The sequence below is a fragment of the Malus sylvestris genome, chromosome 6 (assembly GCF_916048215.2).
Source record: "Malus sylvestris chromosome 6, drMalSylv7.2, whole genome shotgun sequence".
In the NCBI taxonomy this organism is placed as follows: Eukaryota; Viridiplantae; Streptophyta; class Magnoliopsida; order Rosales; family Rosaceae; genus Malus; species Malus sylvestris.
This window is the reverse complement of record NC_062265.1, coordinates 17,573,226-17,596,072: the sequence shown is the minus strand read 5'-3', so window position 1 is coordinate 17,596,072 and position 22,847 is coordinate 17,573,226. Positions and strand designations below refer to the sequence as shown.

At 38.6% G+C, this 22,847-nt stretch overlaps 1 pseudogene; it reads left to right on the top strand.

The window, feature by feature from the left end:
• The first annotated feature begins 20,171 nt into the window (after window positions 1–20,171).
• Window positions 20,172–22,575, top strand: LOC126625480 (dehydration-responsive element-binding protein 1E-like; annotated as a pseudogene).
• The last annotated feature ends 272 nt before the right edge of the window (window positions 22,576–22,847 follow it).

Sequence of the window (22,847 nt, the reverse complement as noted above, 5' to 3'; positions counted from 1 at the left end):
GGGACAAGGCCGGATTGAGAAAGTACACCTCCCCGAGTTATTTGATCAAGTGCTGAAAGGTTCTTTTTTACACCTATTTCCCAGTCTTCGATCGTCGTTATGGCATCCATTGATTCAACAGATTTAGATACTCAAGCGGAAAAGGCTTAAGTTGACCTACTTTGGTTGAGCTGCCCGTAGAATACTTTAACTGGAATGGGCACGAAGCTATCTAAGAAAAGGCTTGTTCGGAACTTATATCTATCTCCCAATATATCACGGTGGAACTCTCAAAAAGCACTTTTCTAAGAGCTGAGACCTGGAGCCTTCTTTCCCATCATTAAAAATACACTTTATGTATTGCACCATGAGTAGTTCACTTCCTCTCTTCTATTGGTGTAGCATCCAATGAAATATGAATGGTAAAAGGAAGAGTCTCTCATATGCGTCTCAATTTTGTTCATCTTTCCCTCACTCACTGGTCAGAGAAAGGAGTATGTAGTTGACCAGAGGAATAGTCCCCTTAGATTCAACTAGTGGGTGAGAGAAAAAATGAACGAAATTGAGATGTATATGGGAAACTCTTCCTTTTACCATTCATATTTCACCTTATGCTAGTTGGGTAAAGCAAACTCCCTCATTGGACAAGCATGGGGCTTTGTCAAGTAGAATCAAGTTGCATCACTTGATGCTCCGATTGAAAACAAATCAGCGGGGCCATGTCAGAACAATTGAATATATGTTAGACTATTGAAGACCTTAATGTAAGTAACTTAGTGCAAAAGTGGTGGAGATCCACAAAGGTAACCGGAAGTCTAGGGCTTAGGAGAAGGGGTCTCCAGAGTCTCTTAAGAAAGGAAAGAAAAAAACATTCACCGAGGAAGAAAATAGTCTGTCTAGGGCAACCCTCGGGGTGAGAAGTGAGAGTTGGTTTCATCACAAACATATATTCGCGTATATAGAATAAAAATTAGAGCTGTTATTGCTATGTCATATGTTGTTAGCTTAAAATGAGTAATTGAAGTATGAGAGTGTCTGTTCTGAAGCAAAGTTTTGTAAGGTTCCTTACTCTTACTATAGAGTTAGGGAACATGTTTCACATTTACCACACTGAATCTTGTTCTCAAACGAATGCACTTTTTCAAGCTCTATCCAACCTCTCAAATCACTGCCTTTCACTCGAGATTCGCCACTCGGCCCTCATCCTACAACTGGTGCCGCCTATAGTTATAGTGCTTAACACACATAAGTATAGGTTTTTTTGTCCTTATGACGGCTGTCAAAGACCGGGGGCATTGCACTTCGCGACCCCATCCAAGTATGTGCTTAGTTTTATATAAAAGTTTTTCGAAGCAAACTATATGTCTTTCTCATTTGCTACCACTCAACAATAGCAAGTCTCAACTCTGCACATTCCTATAAATTTTGTATTTCTTTCAGCTAAAGATTGTTATCATCTAGTATGAAAGCCTAGCTTATGCAGATATGGTAGCAATACAATCTTTTGGATCTATGGTTGTTGATATGATTACTCCATTAACGCATAAAATTATCAAGCATCACAAAATGGAACCTATAAACGTAGATGTTTGGAAGATGAGAATGCAGTTGCTTCTTAAAGAACAAGATCTTTTTTTTTTTTCATTCTTGAGAAAAGAAAAGCCCATGAATCTGGTGCTAATGGCTTATTCAATCAAGTTAATGTTGTTATAGCCAACTTTGTTTACCTCAGTCTTTTGCCTTTTTTGGTATTGTTCCCTCCCTTTTTTTTGTTATGGCATTGTAGATTAGGACATGTTTGCAGCCCAATAGGGGATATCAACGTAGAATTGTGATTGTTAGGGAGAATGCTTTTAGTCAACTGAGCGAGTTGCTTACAAAGATTAATTGGCAAGCTCAATCTATAAAGAATAATTAGAACCTAGACTCCATGTGGTTCTATGTTCTTGGATTCTTGGTAGTTAGTGAAAGTTGTTAACGCTTATGCCCATGGCAATGATGGTGGTGACCATGGTAAGGCGGTGGTGGTGACATGGTGATGAAAGTGATAATAATAATAGTTATTGCATAATATGGGCGGTGTGCGGATTCTGTTTAGGTGAGCAACAATGATAGGAAAGGGGAGTAAGCAAGCTTTAAGGGATAGGGGGATGGAAGCAAAATATGCATTGGTTGTTCCAGAATAGGTTGAGGACAAGGTTCTTTCATTAAGGGGAAAGAATTTCAGGCAGTTAAAGTAACTATCTCCAACCTTTCCTGTATAGGTGAGAGACCATTATGATAAGGTTAATCTGCACGTTTTAAGTTCATATGAAACAAGTTATTGAAAAATTAATATCCATGACCATTATGTTTCGCTCTAATGCTACCAAATTTCGGTAAGCTTTAGGTACCCCTAAAAGCCCTATACACTTACTTTTTTTCAAAGAAACTAACTTAGACATCGGAGATCCATTGGCCTAACCCCACACTCCCCACCTCGTGGGTGTGTGAGACCTTAGTCTTTGATCAAAGGTGTTGATTGTTTTGCAGGTGCATTTTCGTCAAAGCAAGGGATGACGGAAATTTGCATCAACATCTTGTTTCTTTACTACTGTAATTGTTGTCAATAATGGTTATTTCTCATGCTTTATTTTCGTCTCTAGAAATTCAATTATGATTGAACTGAAATGTACTATCGTTCTGTAAAAATAAATATTGACATTTACCAACACAATTTATTGTCAAATTCAAATGTATACCTACTAAATTAAAATGTACCCATGCCTAAATTAAATGTACCGATAGGTTCTAGGGTTACACATAACTTGATATTAGCTTCTTACTAGTGTTCTAAAAATCGGGCTAGGGGGCCACCTAGATGCTACGCAATGGTCAGTCGCTCGGATTAAGCCAAAAGTGGGAGGCAAATTCGGGAAGAAATTAGGCAGGTGCCTATGGGGTCTAGTGAAGGATGATTTTGTGAAAACATGTTCATTTGAATAACATCTATAGCATGCATTTAACAATTAAAAGGCGGAATCATGCTTGCATGCATTCAAAAACAAAACATTACCCATGAAATTCAAAGCCTAGTAGATTGGTGAACCAAGACTCAACTCAAAATCAAAGTGAGTTGAAATTTACCTTTGTAGATTTCTCTTTGCATAAGCAAAGGCTAATCACCCAAAGAGAGGGCCTTCATTCCTTGCATCTAAAATCTATGGATTTGGATGGATGAAAAGGTTTCTCCAAGTTCCCAAAATTGAGAACCTCTAAGTATCCACACCAAGGTTAGATTGGAGAAGAAAATGAGTGACCTTGGAGGAGTAGTATGGCTAGATACACCCTCCAAGGGGGCCGGCCTCCTAGAGAGAAAAGGAGAGACAAGTTCTCACTAATTTTCTCCAAAAGAACCCATTAATGAATTTTAGGCTATAAAGTTCTTTATATAGTCACTTCTTTAAATGATCTAAAGAACCAAAAACCCTAATTCAACACACATGGCCGGCCATATAAGGGATTTGGGCTTTTGGGCCTTTGTAAATCTTTATTCATTAAATTGTCATACAACTTAAGTCAATGGGCTTGACGTTCGAAGCCCATTGGGCCTTAAGGTCCAAAACTATCCCGAGGTCTTTAACGAACTTATTCGTTTGATTAATTAACATATTAATTAATCCTTGCCATAAATAATTAAACCATTTAATTATTCTTACTCATCTCCATTGTTTTTTCAATCTCCACCTTACACGGTGTACGATCCATTAGGTTCCTTTTAGCGAGGCAGTGGGCGATTAAAACTCTTTAAAATCGATTGTGAATTGAAACTTACTTTCAATTCTCCCTTTAGTGATTACACACGTTTAGGGCTTCCACAAACCATGAGTGACACCTAGCAGCATATCATGGTTACCCAAGCTAATCAGAAGAGGTAGAGAACCTATTCAGTTTAGGATTACAAATGCAATACGGTCTTTCTCTAATACAATACTCTTGATCACATTGTTTGGTTTGATAGTTTATTCATGTCTACTATCCAATGTGATTCGTGTGCTTATATGATTACCTTGAATGTGATTTGGAACGACTTCCTAAATCTCATTCATACTCTGGCCAGAGATTCTAAATCATATCATAGAGTATTCTCCCCCAAACGGTTTGAAGGTTAGAGATCCCTTGTTGCACATTCACTTGTCTCCATGGCTAAGTGGCTTAACCCCAACGATGCCGTGGACACCCTCCAAATGGAGTGACTTTGACATAATCAAAGATCAAGGACTTAACCACAAGACAGCTGTGATGCCTTAGGTCAAAGGACTACTTTGCATTATCCCAACCATGAGTTCTCATGTGACATGAATATGAGAACTCTTCGTTGATCGTGTTTAGTGAACTCATTCTCTATTGAGCACCTACGAACTTGTCTTGATGTCACACACACCAATGACTCGAGACTAGTCACTCTCCCTGAGAGAAGACACAGCACGTACTGATCTTAACGGACTGTCAATGCCCAATTGGCAATCCTATGATCAGGAACGTTTAGGATGTGTCTACGAAAGAATGGTCTCATGAATCTAACTTCTTTAGATCGCATTTTCCCAATCACATATTCCTTGGACTTATCGTTTAAGCATATAACATTTATATGAGACGGCTCAAACAATAATCTTTGCCCTTGATATTAAACTAGATTAGTTTAACATGTGAAATGTCCGTAAAGTATCATCATATGATTGGTTTTAGGGCACATTTCCAACATCTAGGTGGGCACTTATGGGATCTAGGTGGGCTGAGAGGCCTAGACGGTCTGGGTGTGGTTGAAAGTCGAAGAAGTTTGATTTTAGGTTCGAATTTTTTTCTAGTTTGAATCTGCAGAGAGAGGAGTAGCCTCATGTTCTAACGAAGACGATGATACAAAGGCATAGGGTTTATGAGGTGGTAGCCTCATTATTTCTCTTTCATCCCCACGTGACAGCAGTAACTTTCTATCTTCTTTTAGAGAAAATAGGGTATATATATAGGGCATGGTGGGCCTTCTTGAGGGAGAAGGTGGTCGGCCCTTTGTGGTATTTTTGAGTGTATTTTGTAGTTAATTGGTAATTTAATTAGCCATTAATAGATTAATTAGGTAATAAATCTATTAATTAGCTAATTAACATAATTTAAAAGGAATGTTTTTGGGGTTACCTTGTGGAGAAGATGAATGAAATACATTTCGAATAAATACATTTTTTGGGCACTTTTGACTTGATTATGGGATGATTGTCCAATGCTCGCGCGTGGGAATTCTGATGCTCCTCAAGGGTAATTTTGTCCTTTCTGCCCAAAAATCCACGAGTCGTCTCTTGATTATTTTTGGCACCATAAATGCCCCCACACCTGCTGGGCTGCTTGCAGGAAAGGGCAGCATGTGTAGAGATCTCCAACTTTGATGCAGATTCTCTCTTGGACTTGGAATTAGATTCTTTTAGGAAAGAGAAATAAATTGCCTCCAAAGCCTATTTAAGCCTACCTTAAGTAGGGGATTAAATCAACTTTGAATGGCAATTATTTATCCCTACAAGAAAGAGAGAAAGCTAGAGGATATTTGTTCCCCCTCCCCTAGCACTTTTCTTTGCTTGCCCGTGCAAAGAATCGCCTTTCCTTGATTTTTTTGTCTTTTTCGCGCCGCACTGATGTAAGAAAAACTTAATTATCCTTGTCTTCTTCTTGGGAGATGCTGCCACAGGGCAGTCGTCAGGGTGGTGCGACATGTCAGCTGGCAGAGGCCAGGAGTCGGCTTGGCATGGGCCAAAGAGGTGGTGTGGTAGAGCCCATTGCTTGTGCTACTACGCTTGATTGAAGCCAAGGATTGGCTCGACATGGGCCGAGGAAGTGGTGTGGCATGGGCAAAGGTTTAGGCCGCCACGTATGGGCTACTTGCCAAAGATGAGGAAACTGCTTAAGTTTGATTTCTTAGCTGCCATAGATAGAGCAGTCAAAGGTGGAGCTGCCAAGATTAGAGCTGCTGAAGATGAAGTGTCGGATAAGCGAACTGTTAAGTGCAAAAGTGGTTGCTGCCCCCTGACCATTTGCTGCTAGTTGATCTTCAATCATTTGATCTTCTGAGCTATGTCACATTCTCGCATTGAAGAGCTTACCCAGATGGGTGTTAGGGAATTAGTTTACCCTATCGCACTGGAGAGCAATTAGTTTATCCTTACGCACTAAATAGCAAAGCCATATGGGTGTCGAGGAATTGGTTTACCCTCTCGCACTGGAGAACAATTAGTTTATCCTCTCGCACTGGAGAGCAAACCCAATGGGTGTCGGGGAATTGGTTTACCCTCTCACACTAGAGAGTAATTAGTTTATCCTCTCGCACTAAAGTGCAAACGCATACGAATGTTGGGAAATTGGTTTACCCTCTTGCACTGGAGAGCAGACCCATAAAGGGTTTTGAGCAGTGTTCTAAAAATTGGTCTAGGCGGCCGCCTAGGTGCTGAACGGCCAGTTACCACCACGATTAAGCCCTAATCAGTCACAAAATCGGAAAGAATATTAGGTGGACGTCTGGGTGGGATTAGGTGGGACTAGGCAAGGCTAGACGGAGCTGGGCGGCACTGGGTAGAGCTTAGGGGTAGGTGCAGTGCGGTTTCGAGTGAAACGACAACCGAAACCGAAACTTTTTACGGTGCGGTTTTGAAGCCAAAACCGAAATGAAACCAAATCGTTTGATTCGGCTTGGTGCGGTTTCAAATGGTTTAGGTTTGGTTTTTGAGAAAAAATGTACAATTTAAAATATACACTTATTTATGCATAAGACGGTCTTATTTTCCTCATATATTAATTAAGACGGTCTTATGTCCTAACTTTGATTAATATTAATACTTACTAAAGTAATGTCCTAACTTCGAATTTCAATGCCATAATATTAATGAGTTTTTTTTTTGGTCAGATTGGCATGTTGAATTCAATGCCATAATCCACCAGTGGTCCAAAATATAACAAAACAAAATAATTCAATGCCATAATCTAATAGAGAACAACAAAATAGAAATAAACAAACGAAGAAAGAAAGTGCTAATGTTACTTTGTTATTCCAGCCCCCTCAAATTCAATATGACCGATGCTCATTGTCATTGCTCAGTGCTTACAATAGAAATAAACATATTCAGTAAATATTTGTTTATTTAGGCTCAAAGTGAGTTGCTCATTTGAATCACATATCCAGTAAATATTTGTTTGAGTTAGTGTAGTCTCCATGATGAAAATTGTATGATTCCCAACCCAATAAACACATATTTAGAAAATGTAACAGCTTGTCTATAAGGGTTCCCCAACCGATAAAAAAAAGGTTAGAGAACATGTTTCATCTCATCCCATATTAAAGATTCAAAACTAGATGATAATGATAGTCTAGTAGCCTAGTTGAACTAATTAAAAGTTTAAAATAAAACATTTATTTATTAATTTTATTAAATGGTGTGGTTTCGGTTTCGATTTCGGTGCGGTTTTGAAAACCCAAACCGAAATCAAACCGTTTTCTTTGCCGCGGTTCGGTTTCAAAACCGAAACCGTTTCAAAACCGCAAAGCCAAACCGTTCGATGCGGTTCGATTCGATTTGTGTTTCGGTTTCGATTTTCTGTTCCAAGTGCCCACCCTTAGTAGAGCTAGACAGGGTCTAGGCGGGCGTATGTGGAGAACGGCAGAATCTGAAAAAACTTTTGTTACAGAGCCGGGCGTCGCGCGAGGAAGAAGATGAAGCTCTTTTGTCTATTTAATTGCACGATTTTATCATTAAGATGGTCCCCACCATCTTTTCATTTTACTTATTTTTAAATTCTTTTATTGTATTTCACTGTTGCTGCTAGTGCTAGGTGTAGGCCTAGGACTGCGTGGAAGACCTGTGTGAAGTGAATAACTTAGCAAGCTTTTTTGGATTTCATGTTAATTTAATTGGATATAAAAGTAATTTGTAATTTGCATGCCTTTTTTACAATTGGTCGGCCTTTTTGGGGGTTAGTACGATGGGCTTTTTGGTTTCGGAATTTGTAAAGGTCTTTTAACAAATTTGTACCAAAGCAACTTGCATTGTTTCAAAATTAATTGCTAACTAAATAATGTGTACCTTGGGCTTTTAACAGATAAATATCTTACATTAATATATTTTCTTATATTTCTCCTATTTGGCATTTTATATGGTTTTAAATTGTGAACTTGTTGTACATGTGTCATCCTACAATACTCCTCACTATGGTTATTTGGCATATATGCTTAATGTGTTTTTAAATTTTGGAGTTGTTGTATACTCTTTTTGCATTTTATCATTCTTTTATTATCTTATCCATGGATTTCATACAAGTATAATTTTTTGTAAGTATTAATATGCACTTATTTACAAGATATACAAGAAATTTACCTAAATCCGCCTAGGGCGTGCTGGCCATCACGTGAGGGTGATGTAGCCATGTGCACATTGCGGAAACGATAAAAATAAGAAATACACGAATAAATAAAAGCCAAAAGTTACTAATGTGCACTAATAAGTAGAAAGTGCTAGGAGTGAGATACAAGAGTAAATACTCCTTATCAAAGCATAAAAAGTCTAGGTGTAGTCCAGTAGGACAAGTACTAGTTATACAGTACCAGAAGATATCCTACGAATATTTTATTCTGTCAGAACCGTCGAGATCCTCAATGCCACCAACAGCAAGTCTACCTAAAACCTGGAGGGGCGCAAAACAAAAAATGTGAGTGGGCAAAAACAAATGTTTTGAGAATACATTTAACTTTCGAAAGTTCTAACCCCTCATCGTAAAACATGTATAATTTTTCCCAGAAATAGAATATAAATATATACATATATCTAGGTATGTATCAATTCAAATCATGTTACACATATTCATAATCATAAGTATGTCATGCCAAGATATAAACAGGATACGCAACTCAGGTGAAAATAAATTCATGGAAAATAACACATTAGCCGGAACCTCTGCAGAAGTCTATACGGCTGAATTCATAGCTCATTAGTCAATCTAGCCGGAGTCACTACAAATGACCTATACGGCACTACACTGCACACAAGTCGGAACCATTGAAAGGTCTGTATGACAAGACTGAGTGTAATATAGTCATGCTTATCACTATGCTCTCATAATAGCTGTGCAATAAATCGCTACTCACCTATGAGTTGGAACCACCTATAATGGTCTGTACGACAAGGTTGTGCACCTAAATTGGATCCAATGTGAGCATAGGGTGCGGGAGGTGACATTGTAAACAGGCATGTACCATATCTCTAGCTAAATCACAATCACCCGGGGTGCAGGTTTATGAGCTCTATGCTTCTCAATTGATCACAACCGTTATTCACATTTACAATTCAAAACTCACATGAGCTTACCTGAGCATCCACAGCACCACAATTATATATTATGTATCATATACTATTTCATATACTGAATATAAATTTATATGCATGGCATTTCAAAGCATACTTTCATTTAAATGCATTTTCTGGGAAAATATCAAGTATATAATTATATACTGAAAATTAAAAGCCCACTCACTGGTATGTCGAATGGTCGTAGCCCCCGAGTCGCCCTTGACTGCGCTCGTCCTTAGGATACGTCTCCCCTATATATGAAACAACTATAAAAACGTTAATTTAAAGAACATAACCAATACTAGCTAATAACTTCTCACACAATGCTCAAATGGGGTGTTTGAATATACCAACGTGATCTACACAACCTCATGAACATCCCCATATTTTTTGAAAAAATTTCTGACGTCCCACGCGCCGACAAGGGCACGACAACACGCGCGGCCACGCGCAGGGACCCTAACGGAATCCCCTAACCCCGTTAGGAATATTCCGTTAAATGTAACGGAAACCGTTAAAACTAACCAATGCCATTAGGAATATTCCGTCATCCCTTACCTTCGAACTTCGGCGACCGTTGCCGTCGCCGTCGCCGGAAACTGGAAAACTTTAAAACCTTCATTTCTCATCCATTTCTCAACCAATTTGCATGAAACTTAAACCAATTTAAAGCTTAATACGAATAGAACACAACCATACCTTTCAAAATCCCTAAAACCCACGGAAAATCCCTCAATAATCCGACTAAACCTGCAACTCATCGAAACTCAACTTTCCGACGTCCAAATCACTTCAATTTTCTTCTCCGAGCTTCGTGAAGACAATCTAAAGCTTCCTATGCCCTTAAAACTCCTAAAAACCTTACAATAATTAGTGCATGAATAGTACCTAAATCAGAGTTCAAGAGAAACTAGGGTTTTCGAAGGTTTCAAGTTCTAAAAATAGTACGAATGGACTCAGGAGCTTCTAGGGAACAAGAACATTACCTTTTTAACGTCGATCCATGCCTGAAATGGAAGGCTCGGAGTTTTTCCGTACAAAGTTGATAGAAACAGAAGAAAATCGAGAGGGAGGAGAGAGAGTGCAAAGGAAGGAAAGAGAGAGTTGGAGTGCGTGTGTGGTTCAAAATTGTTTGACTTCCAAATAACCACAAAACCATAACAACTTTAAGTCCTAATTGGTTTCAAATATTAGGGACTTAAGGTATTAGTTCACTTCCAAACTTAAATCACATAATCACACAAAACGTCTAAGGGTAAAATAGTCATTTCACATCATCGAAACTGAATATTTCGGGACGGGCTATGACAATCTACCCACCTTATAAAATTTCATCCTCAAAATTATACACAACAAATACATCCACTAATCGTCATAAAACAAGCGTGGATACATCTCTCTTATCCGATCCTCTGTCTCCCAAGTAGCTTCTTCCACTGAGTGATTTCTCTATAATACTTTCACTAAACGCACTATCTTATTCCTCAACTCCTTATCTTTCCAATCCAAAATAGTCACTGGCTCCTCATCATAAGTCAAATCCGAATTAATTTCTAGCAGTTTAGGAGGTATCACATGAGAAGAATCTGAGACATAATGTCGAAGCATCAAAACATGAAACACATCATGCACTTTGGACAACTTTGGAGGCAACTCAAGCCTGTAAGCAACCTCACCGACTCGCTCGGTGATCATATACGGTCCAATGTACCTAGGACTCAGCTTGCCCTTCTTTCCAAACCGCATAACACCTTTCCAAGGTGATAACTTCATAAATACCCAATCACTTACATTATACATCCGGTCAGTGGCATGTCTGTCTGCTATACTCTTTTGTCGATCCTGGGCCGCTTTCAGGTTAGACTTAATTACCTGAATATTCTGAGTAGTTTTATCCACAATCTCCGGGCCCACCAAAACTCTTTTGCCAACTTCTGACCAGCATAATGGCGTTCGACAAAACTTTCCATAGAGTGCCTCAAAAGGTGCCATACCAATACTCGAATGGTAACTGTTGTTGTAGTCGAATTCCATCAAACAATCATGCCAACCATCGCCAAACTACAGCACTGAAGATCTCAGCATATCTTCTAATGTCTGAATAGTCCTCTCAGATTGTCTGTCTGTGTGAGGGTGATATACCGTACTATAAAGTAATCTCGTACCAAGAGCTTCCTGGAATGCTACCCAGAACTTAAAAGTAAATCGAGGATCTCGGTCTGAGATAATATCAACTGGCACACCATGGTACTTTACAATCTTCGATATGAATAACTTAGCTAATCGGCTTAATGGATACTTTTCCCTCACTGGAATAAAGTATGCTGACTTAGTAAGCTGATCAACTATCACCCAAATGCCATCATAACCATTCTATGTACGAGGAAGCTTGTACACAAAATCCATGGAAATATTTTCCCATTTCCACTGTGGAACGGGAAGTGGCTGCATCAACCCAAACGGTTTTTTCCTTTCAGCTTTAACCTGTTGGAAAATGGCACACCTACTCACATACTCGGTAATTTCTCTTTTCATACCCAGCCAATAATAAAATGGTCGAATGGTATGATACATCTTGGTACCTTCTAGATGCATTGCATATGCCGAAATATGTGCTTCATCAAGGATTTCTTTCTTTAACTCTGCATTATTCGGCACATACATTCTGCTCTCTTGCATAAACATGCCATCAGTTTCTCAAATTCTGAAATCTTTCTTCTGCCCCTGATTCCTTGCTTGAATTATTTCCTAGGTCTCTTTATCATTCATCTGGGCATCGAGCACACTATCAATTAAGATTGGCCTAACTTGAAAATTTGCAAGTAAGGCTTCCTCTTTATCTTCCACTCCTAACTCCACTCCAGTGGACCTCAAATCCGTAAGAAGAGGAACATGACAATCATAGATGGCATTAATTCTAATTGGAGTTTTCCTACTAAGTGCATCAGCCACTGCATTTGCACGACCAGGGTGATACTCAATCATGCAATCATAATCACTAAGTAACTCAATCCACCTCCACTGCTAGAGATTAAGATCTCTCTGAGTAAAAAGGTACTGAAGACTCTTATGATCCGTGAAGATCTTACATTTCTCACCATAAAGATAATGTCTCCAAATCTTCAAAGCAAAGATGATAGCCGCTAACTCCAGATCATGAGTAGGGTAATTCTTTTCATGAGGTTTCAACTGTCTCGAAGCATAAGCAATCATCCTACCATGTTGCATCAATACACAACCCAGACCATTCAAAGAAGCATCACTGTAGACCTCGAAATTACCATTATCATAAGGGAGTGCTAAAACAGGTACATGAGTGAGATAATACTTCAACTGCTGAAAAACTTTGCTAACAATTATCATCCCACTCAAACTTAACATCCTTTCTGGTCAACCTCATCAATGGTAAAGCAATCACTGAAAAATCCTTAACAAACCGTCTATAATAGCTTGCAAGGCCAAAAAAACTTCGTACTTGAGTGACGGTTTGAGGTTGTTCCCAATTCTCCACAGCAGCCACTTTTTGAGAATCCACTCGAATGCCTTGAGCTGATGTAACATGTCCCAAAAATGCCACTTGGTCTAACCAAAATTGGAATTTGCTAAACTTAGCATATAAATGGTGTTCCCTCAAACTTTTCAACACCAATTTAAGATGTCTAGCATGTTCTGCTCTAGTCTTAGAGTATACCAAAATATCGTCAATGAAGACAATAACAAACCTGTCCAAATATGGCTGGAATACTTGATTCATTAAATCCATGAAAGTTGCTGGTGCATTAGTTAACTCGAATGGCATCACAAGAAACTCATAATGACCATATTGAGTCTTGAAAGCTGTTTTATGGAGATCTTCACTTCTAATCTTCAACTGGTAGTAACCAGACCTCAAGTCAATCTTATAGAACACACAGGCACCTCGGAGTTGATCAAACAAATCATCTATACGGGGTAATGGATAACGGTTCTTAATTGTTACCCGATTCAATTGCCTGTAATCAATGCATAGCCTTAAGGTTCCGTCTTTCTTCCTCATAAATAAAATTGGAGCTCCCCAAGGTGAAGTACTAGGTTGAATAAAACCTTTATCCACTAATTCTTGCAACTGCACTTTTAATTTCCTTAATTCAGCAGGAGCCATTATATAAGGAGTCAAAGATATACGATCCGTACCTGGAAGTAGATCAACAACGAATTCCACATCTCTGTCTGGTAGCAATCCAGGTAAATCATTAGGGAACACATCCAGAAAATGTCTGACCACACGTACATCCTTCACACTAGTAGGAGCATCATCATTCAACACCACATGAGCCAAATATCCTGACAACATTTTGACAACAATCTTTTGGCTTTCATGGTAGAAATAACATCATGCCTCACCCTGCTAGGCTCTCCTACAAATGTAACTTCAGGTAATCTAGGATGATGGAAAGTAATTGTCTTTCCATAACAATCTATCTTAGCATGATTATAGTGTAACCAATCAGTGCCCAAAATCACATCAAAATCAACAATGTCTAACGACATAAGGTTAGCTGGCATAATAACATCCTCCACCATCACTGGACATCCTGGATATACCCGATCATCATAACACATCTCTCCTCTGGGCATAGAAAACTCTAAATCGTATCCTATAGGTGTAGGATGAGGTTGCGTCATTTGAGCAAATGTATGAGAAACAACAGAATGCGTAGCACCATAATCAATCAATACTATAGCAAAATGACCAAGAATATTTAACGTACCCATGATTAAATCAGGATTGTTCTGAGCATCTTGCAAAGTCATGTTATGGATACGTCCCTGATTCTGCTATCGTCCACCACGACCTCTGCTAGCATGAATACCTTGTCCTTATCTTGGTTGACCAGACTGCCTCCAAGATCCTGCATTGCTAACAGCAATCTCTACCTGTTGGGGTTATCCCCCCTGAAACCATTGGGATCCATCTGCTGAATGTGGCTGATATGGCATAGAACCTCCCTGATACTGAGGGTAACCACTTTGATAAAGAGGGTCCTGCGAGTACTGATATTGCACTGAAGCATAAAGAGCAGCGTCGCCCTGATAATGATAAGCACATCTACGACCAGTCTGGCCATAACCACTAGATCCTGAAGCTTGTTAGGTCGGCGCAGTGTTGGTAAGGAAGGCTGCTGAGGCCTCTGCTGATTCTGAGGGCAATGTGCAGCCCTATGCCCCATCTGTCCACAAGTATAACATGCACTGCTGCCTCTCCTACACTCTCCAAAATGCCTATTATTACACCTGCGGCATAAAGGAGCACCTGAACCACCAAAATCCCTCTGCCTATGAAATCTCGAGCCTCCAGCAAATCTACCACCTCTCATCTGTACATTAGAGCTTAAAACTCCACTAGAAGAGCTGGAACTGACACCATTTCTCTTGAAATTCTGGGTCTTATGAGGCTTCTGAAATGATTGACCTTTACATTTATCATATCGCATCTGGTTCTCATTCTTTTCTTCTTCATCTTCACTTTCACTAGGCATGTTCTCTGAATCCTCAATTTGTAGTAACACCTCATAAAACTCCTGGTAAGTGGCACAGGGAATCGATGTCGCTATTGAACATCATTTCTTCTTAGTACCCAACCTGAAACGATGGAGCATCTCAACCGAATTAGCAGCAACCTCCAGATCATATCGAGACAAATCAGTGAACCTTCTGTAATACTCATTTGCTGACATTTTTCCTTGTTTCAGATGCGTAAACTCTTGTTTCTTGCGATCAATGTACTCAGGGAGAATAAAACCTTTTTCAAAACAACTGTTTAAACACTTCCCAATCGGCTGCAACCTCTGGTGGCATCTGATATGACTCATGTGTCCACCAGAATGCAGGCTCTAGACCCAAAAACTAGGTAGTCGTTTCGATTCACCTATCAGGAAGAAGATTCCCCTGACTCTGCATCACAAGGAAAGTCTTCTCGACATGATTAAGCCAATTCTCTGTTCCCTCATGTCCCTAATTTCCCATGAAATGAGTCAGCTTCAGATTATACATAGTCTCAAGAGGTGTCATTTGAGGAGGACGGAACGAAGATTGAATGGCATTAATTATAGCTTCCCCTAATTGAGCAATATCAGGGAAACTAGGCTCAACTGAGTGACGTGGCTCTCTATGAGGCGACATAGTTTTGACAGAAGACATCACAATAATTAGATCATTCACAAGATATACAGGACTGCTAAACCTAGGTTCTGATACCAAACTGACATACCCTGACCTAGAATCAGGGCGTGCTGGCCGTCACTTGAGGGTGACGTAGTCATGTGCACAGTGCGGAAACGATAAGAATAAGAAATATACGAATAAATAAAAGCCGAAAGTTACTAATGTGCACTAATAAGCAGAAAGTGCTAGTAGTGAGATACAAGAGTAAATACTCCTTATCAGAGCATAAAAAGTCTAGGTATAGTCCAGTAGGACAAGTACTAGTTATGCAGTACCAGAAGATATCCTACTTTTATTCTGTCAGAACTGCCGAGATCCTCAATTCCACAAACAGCAAGTCTACCTAAAACCTGGAGGGGCACAAAACAGAAAATGTGAGTGGGCAAAAACAAATGTTTTGAGAATACATTTAACTTTCGAAAGTTCTAACCCCTCGTCGTAAAACATGTATAATTTTTTCTAGAAATAGAATATAAATATATACATATATCTAGGTATGTATCAATTCAAATCATGTTACACATATTTATAATCATAAGTACGTCATGCCAAGATATAAACAGGATAAGCAACTCAGGTGAAAATAAATTCATGGAAAATAACACATTAGCTGGAACCCCTGCAGAAGTCTGTACTATTTTTACAACCATACCTTTCAAAAGCCCTAAAACCCACGAATCTTGCCGGAAAATCCCTCGATAATCTGGCTAAACCTGTAACTCGTCAAAACTCAACTTTCCGACGTCCAAATCTCTTCATTTTTCTTCTCCGAGCTTCGTGAAGATAATCTAAAGCTTCCTATGCCCTTAAAAACTCCTAAAAACCTTACAATAATTAGTGCATGAACAATACCTAAATCGGAGTTCAAGAGAAACTAGGGTTTTCGAAGGTTTCAAGTTCTAAAAATAGTACGGATGGACTCAGGAGCTTGTAGGGAACAAGAACATTTCCTTTTTAACGTCGATTCGTGCCTGAAATGGAAGGCTTGGAGTTTGTCCGTACAAAGTTGACGGAAACAGAAGAAAATCAAGAGGGAGGAGAGAGAGTGCATGGGAAGGAGAGAGAGAGAGTTGGAGTGTGTGTGTGGTTCAAAATTGTTTGACTTCCAAACAACCACAAAACCATAACTACTTTAAGTCCTAATTGGTTCCAAATATTAGGGACTTAAGGTATTAATTCACTTCCAAACTTAAATCACACAATCACACAAAATGTCCGAGGGCAAAATAGTCATTTCACATCGTCGAAACTGAATATTTCCGGACGGGCTGTGACAATATTATAGGCAAAGATTGAGATTAAAAATCATAAAACACATTAAAAATAAAAATATCAAGTAATTTAAAAATACCAAACACATTAAAAAAATTATAATAATTAATTTAAATGTGCGAAAAATATGAAAAAAAAAATATGCAAATGCTCGTAGTTGCATCCTCTAGGCTTTGAGGATGTGTATATGATCGTTTGAATTTTTAAAACCAAATTCATAATCATTAATGTATAAGTCTGAAAGATGTGAAAGCATAATAAACTTTCATAATTGCATCATCAATGCTTAGACAATGGTTACATGGTCCTTTAGATTTTTAAAACCCTCCAAATCTCATGAATAGTGTTTTTTATTTGAGTGCAAAATTAATAAAATTAATAATAATTATTGTAGAAGTGTGAAAAATGTAATCACTCGTAATGAAAAACTTTACAACTTTCATGAAGGGGTCAACTCCGAAATTTAATATATATATATACACACACACACACTAATTTAATATTATATTTTACATTTGTTTTGGGTCAAATTATGTTTTTCATTTTCATTTTTATTGATTTACAATATATTTTTCTTAACGGGTAACGGGTCGGGTCATATTACCTGATAATATTAACGGGTTGATTTCAGGTCGGGTCATATTAACCGTTTACTTTAACAGGTATTACACAACATGACCCGTTAAGTTATCGAGTATGACACGAAAACTACATGAACACGAGAAACACGACACTAATGCTAGGGCTATCATTTTCTCACAAATATTAAACCCTAATTCATAATTTTATGTAATTGAAGAGAAATTTTTATCACAGAGGCTTCAAGTGATCAGAGTGATACAAACTTCAATTAAAGTAAGATATTTACTATTTAATATATTGAATTGGAATTTGAAGATTTAGATATTTTTCATCTATAATGATTTTTTTTCTTTGTACTTTTCATTCATAATTTCATGCAATTGAAGATAAATTTTCATATCACAAAGACAATTCAAGTAGTGATGCATTCTTTGATTAAACTAAGATATTTACTAATTTAAATATCTTGAGTTGGAATTTGAAGATTTAGGTATTTTTCATCTATAATGATTTTTTTTCTTTTGAACTTTTTAGGGAAAAACTTAGAAATTAATCAAGTAATTGTCACAAAAAGAGGGGAGTAGTCACAAAAGACCACTAGAAGCACACACATTGCGGATTATCAAGTTTCATTGTTCATACTTGCTATAATTTAATTGTGATCTTATTTGAGACATAAAATATGGCACCTACTAAAAAATATCAATTTGGCTACTTGAAGAGCCAAAGAATAAGAAAAGTTGAACGACTGATCAATCTAAAAACGGAGCCATTGATGGGTTCTTTGTTAAAGAAAGTGAAGCACAAAGTGTGTTTTTATAGTACTTTTTTGACACACCCTGACAGAAATCGAGGCATGCTAGCCATCACATGAGGGTGATGTACCCATGTGCATAGTGCAGAAGCAATAAAGATAAGAAATATACGAATAAATAAAAACCAAAAACTACTAATGTGCACTAATAAACAGGAAGTGCTAGGAGTGAGATACAAGTGTAAATACTCCTAATGAGAGCATAGAAAGTCTAGGTGCAGTCCAGTAGGATAGGTACTCATTACACAGTACCAAAAGATGTCCTACAATTATTTTATTATGTCAGAACCGTCGAAATCCTCGTACGCCACCAACAGCAAGTCTACCTAAAACCTGGAGGGGCGCAAAACAGAAAATGTGAGTGGGCAAAAACAAATGTTTTTCAAAACCATTTCATCATTAAAATGCTCTAACCCCTCGCCGTAAAACATGTATAATTTTCCCATAATAGAATATAAACATATGCATAAATATATATATATATATATATATATGTATATTTCAATTCAAATCATGCTTCACATAACCATATTCATAAGTATGCCATGCCAAAACATAAGAATAAAATAAGTAACTCAGGTGAGAATAAATTCATGGAAATAACATATTAGCCGGAACCCCTGCATAAGTCTGTACGGCTGAATTCATAGCTCATTATTCAATCTAGCCGGAGTCACTACAATGACCTATACAGCACTACACTGCACATAAATAAGAACCACTAAAAGAGTATGTACGACAAGACTGGGTGTAATATAATTATGCTCAATAGTACACTCTCATGATAGCTGGGCGATAAATCGCTAGTCACCTACGAGCCGGAACCACCTATGATGGTCTGTACGACAAGGCTGTGCACCTAAATTGAATCCAATGTGAGCATATGGTGTGGGAGTGACATTATAAACAGGGTTGTACCATATCTCTGGCTAAATCACAATCACCCTAAGTGCAGGTTTATGAGCTCAATATTTCTCAATCACAACTTTAATCACAATCACAATTCATAACTCACATGGGCTTACCTGAGTGTCCATAGCACCACAATTATATAATATGCATCATATACCAGTTCATATACGAAATATAAATTTATATGCATGTCATTTCAAGGCATACTTTCATTTAAACGCATTTTCTGGGAAAATATCAAGTATATAAGTATATACTGAAAACCAAAAGTCACTCACTAGTATGTCGAAGGGTCGTAGCCCCCGAGTCACCCTTGACTGTGCTCGTCCTCGAGATAAGCCTCCCCTATATACGAAACAACTATAAAAAGATTAATTTAAAGAACCTAACCAATACTAGCTAATAACTTCTCATACAATGCTCAAATGGGGTGTTTGAATATACCAACGTTATCTACACAACCTCACAAACATCCCCATATTTTTAGAATAATTTTTCATGACCCCACGCGCCCTCAAACGCCGGCCGCCCTCACGCCCCGGCCAATGCACGGCAACACGCGCCGCCCACGCGCAGGGACCCTAACGGAATCCCTTAACCCCGTTAGTTATATTCCATCAAATAGTACCGGAAATCGTTAAACTAACCAATGCCGTTAGGAATATTCCGTCAAAGTTGATGGAATATTCCGTCATCTCCTACCTTCGAACTCCGGCGACCGTCGCCGGCGCCGAAAATTGGGAATTTCTTAAAATCCTTATATCTCCGTCAATTCTTAACCAAAACTCATGAAACTTGAACCAAATTGAAGCTTAGGACGAATAGAACATAATCTTAGCAATTCCAAGCTCCAAAAATCACGGGATCTCGCTTAAGAAAGCTCGATAATTCTGGCCAAATTTCAAACTCTCCAAATTCGACTTTCCGACGTCCAATTTGCTTGGTTTTTCTTCTCCGAGCTTCGTACGAATGTCCTAAAGCTCCCTATGAGTTTAAAATCCCCTAAAACATCCATAATTATGACCACATGAACAATACTCAAATCGGGGGTGATGGTTTATCGGGTTTTCGAAGGTTTCAAGTTCAAAAAATAGTACGATTGAACTCAGGAGCTTGTAGGGAACAAGAACATTAGCTTTTGAACGTTGATCCGTGCGTGAAAGCTTGGGTTCGAAGTTTATCCGTATAGGGTTGACGGAAATAGAAGAAAATCGAGAAGGAGGAGAGAGAGAGTGCATAGGAAGGAGAGAGAGAAAAGGTTGGAATGTGTGTGTGGTCCAAAATTGTTGACTTGTAATCCACTACAAACCACAACAACTTTGAGTCCTAATTGGTTCCAAATTATTAGGGACTTAATGCATTAGTCCACTTCCAACTTAAACCACACCACCACACAAAACGTCCAAGGGCAATTTCATCTTTTCACACCATCGATAGTAAAAATTCGGGACGAGCTGTGACATTTTTAGCATCAATATATTGTTCATTTTTTTTTATAATATTGTCTTATAAGAAGAGCCCATTTCACAAATTTCGCACAGGGTCTTCGAAATCTCAAAGACAACCCTGCCAATAATGTACCAAAATTATTTGTACGCTATTTTTTAATATATATGTCACCGAAATCTCAGAGACAGCCCTGCCAATAATGTACCAAAATTACTGATACACTATGTTTTAATATATATATATATATATATATATATATATATATATCATGTGTGTAATATTATTTGGAGTACATTGGTACGTTTAAAATATCATCATATGGTTTTTTTGTTAAAAGGTACGATCGTCTTTTTTGCACCGACAGTTCAACCTTTTTCTTATTTTATTTTATTATTATTGTAGAAATTGTTTTTTTGATATATGTTGAATTAATGGGACATAAACTAACAAGATCTTCTTTTGCAAGTTTTTTGGAGTTGGTTGCATTTTAGATTTAATTAGTAAATTAATTATAAAAGCAACTTGTATAATTTGAACTTAATTAATAAATTAATTAAAATTGTAAAATATCTTAGAGATTTGGTCTAAGAAATAAAAAAAACTAAGCATCCAATCAAAATGCCCGTAAATGTATATATACGAGTAGCGGTTTCCTCCAAGTGAGACAGCAAAAAGAGAACCGGAAAAAATATTGCGGCGATGAACTTAGCTGGGATCCACAGCACACACTTGGCACACAACACATCCGCATCCTAACGTGCCAATTTCAATAAAAAAAATGGGAAAAAAAACTGACACGTGGTTAACACCGAAATTACTTGGTCTAGTAAGTTTTCATCCAGCCACGTGTCCCTAGACCTTTGCAGGCAGCATTACTCCACCTTTGTGTGGGAACTTCGGAACTTGCCTATGCGGGCAACATTTCTCCACCTGGCGCCTCCTCATACTCCGTGTACAACTTGCGTGGTCCTGGGTCCCACTCAAAGTCTTAGCAATCCACAAAAAAAACCAACAGCTATAAGATCCACCTCACTCTCTCTCCAATTTTCAACTTGCAACTCCAAAAAGAAGTGTAGTACTGAAACACACTCTCAACTCACGGCTCAATTTCTCCGACGCAGCACCACAAAAATGAATACGATCTTCAGTACTCAACTCTCCGATTCCTCCGAAAAGCCCGAATCGAGTTCCGACGACACAAGCATCACGGCTCAAAGCCAGCTGGCTTCCTTCTCCGACGAGGAGGTCATTTTGGCGTCCAGCCGGCCTAAGAAGCGAGCGGGGAGGAGAGTTTTCAAGGAGACGAGGCACCCAGTTTACAGAGGAGTTAGGAGGAGGAACAACAACAAGTGGGTGTGCGAAATGAGGGAACCAAACAAGAAGAAGTCGAGGATATGGCTCGGAACTTATCCGACGGCCGAGATGGCAGCTCGGGCGCATGACGTGGCGGCATTGGCCTTTAGAGGGAAGCTTGCCTGCCTCAATTTTGCAGACTCCGCATGGCGCCTGCCTGTTCCGGCATCCATTGATTCAGTGGATATCAGACGGGCGGCTGCGGAGGCTGCAGAGACGTTCCGGCCAGCGGAGTTTGGCGGAGTGTTGGAAAGCGGCGATGATGAGAAGGAGAGCAAGAAAATGGAGGAGGAGAAGGATTGTGGGGGCGTGGAGGGAAGTGGAATCTTGTTTTACTTGGATGAGGAGGAAATGTTCGACATGCCAAGGTTGCTGGATAGTATGGCGGAAGGGCTTCTGCTCTCTCCGCCTCACTCTTCAGGTGGCTACATGAACTGGGATGACATGGGAAGCAATGATGACGTCAGTCTGTGGAGCTTCTCAAATTGAATCTATTGATCCCTGTGGAAACTTTCGGGACGCTTTCGTTTATTTTTTTATTTAATTTTTGCCACTAGGAAAAATGGTGTTGGTTGTGTATACGCTTGCGCGGACAATTGTAGTCCGTAAGACTGTTTCCGTTACATTTTAGTCTAATGGAAATATTTTGTTCTACGCCCTTGCCCTGCGTTTCGATGCGTTAAATTCTACGTGCAAAAAATTGTGGAAATTTTTTACTTGAATTTTCACCGGGAGAGGCGTTACCTCACAACTCCAATGTCGAGGATAATTGCGAATTCATCTTATTAGCAGAAATTTCAGCGCGTACAGTGGGTTTCCAAATTTCACCATCCAAATACAGGTTTTTTTTTTCTTTTTTTTCTTTTTTTTTCTTACGAAAGATAGAATTGTATTAATAATAAAATACCAATATAAACCTTCTGCCA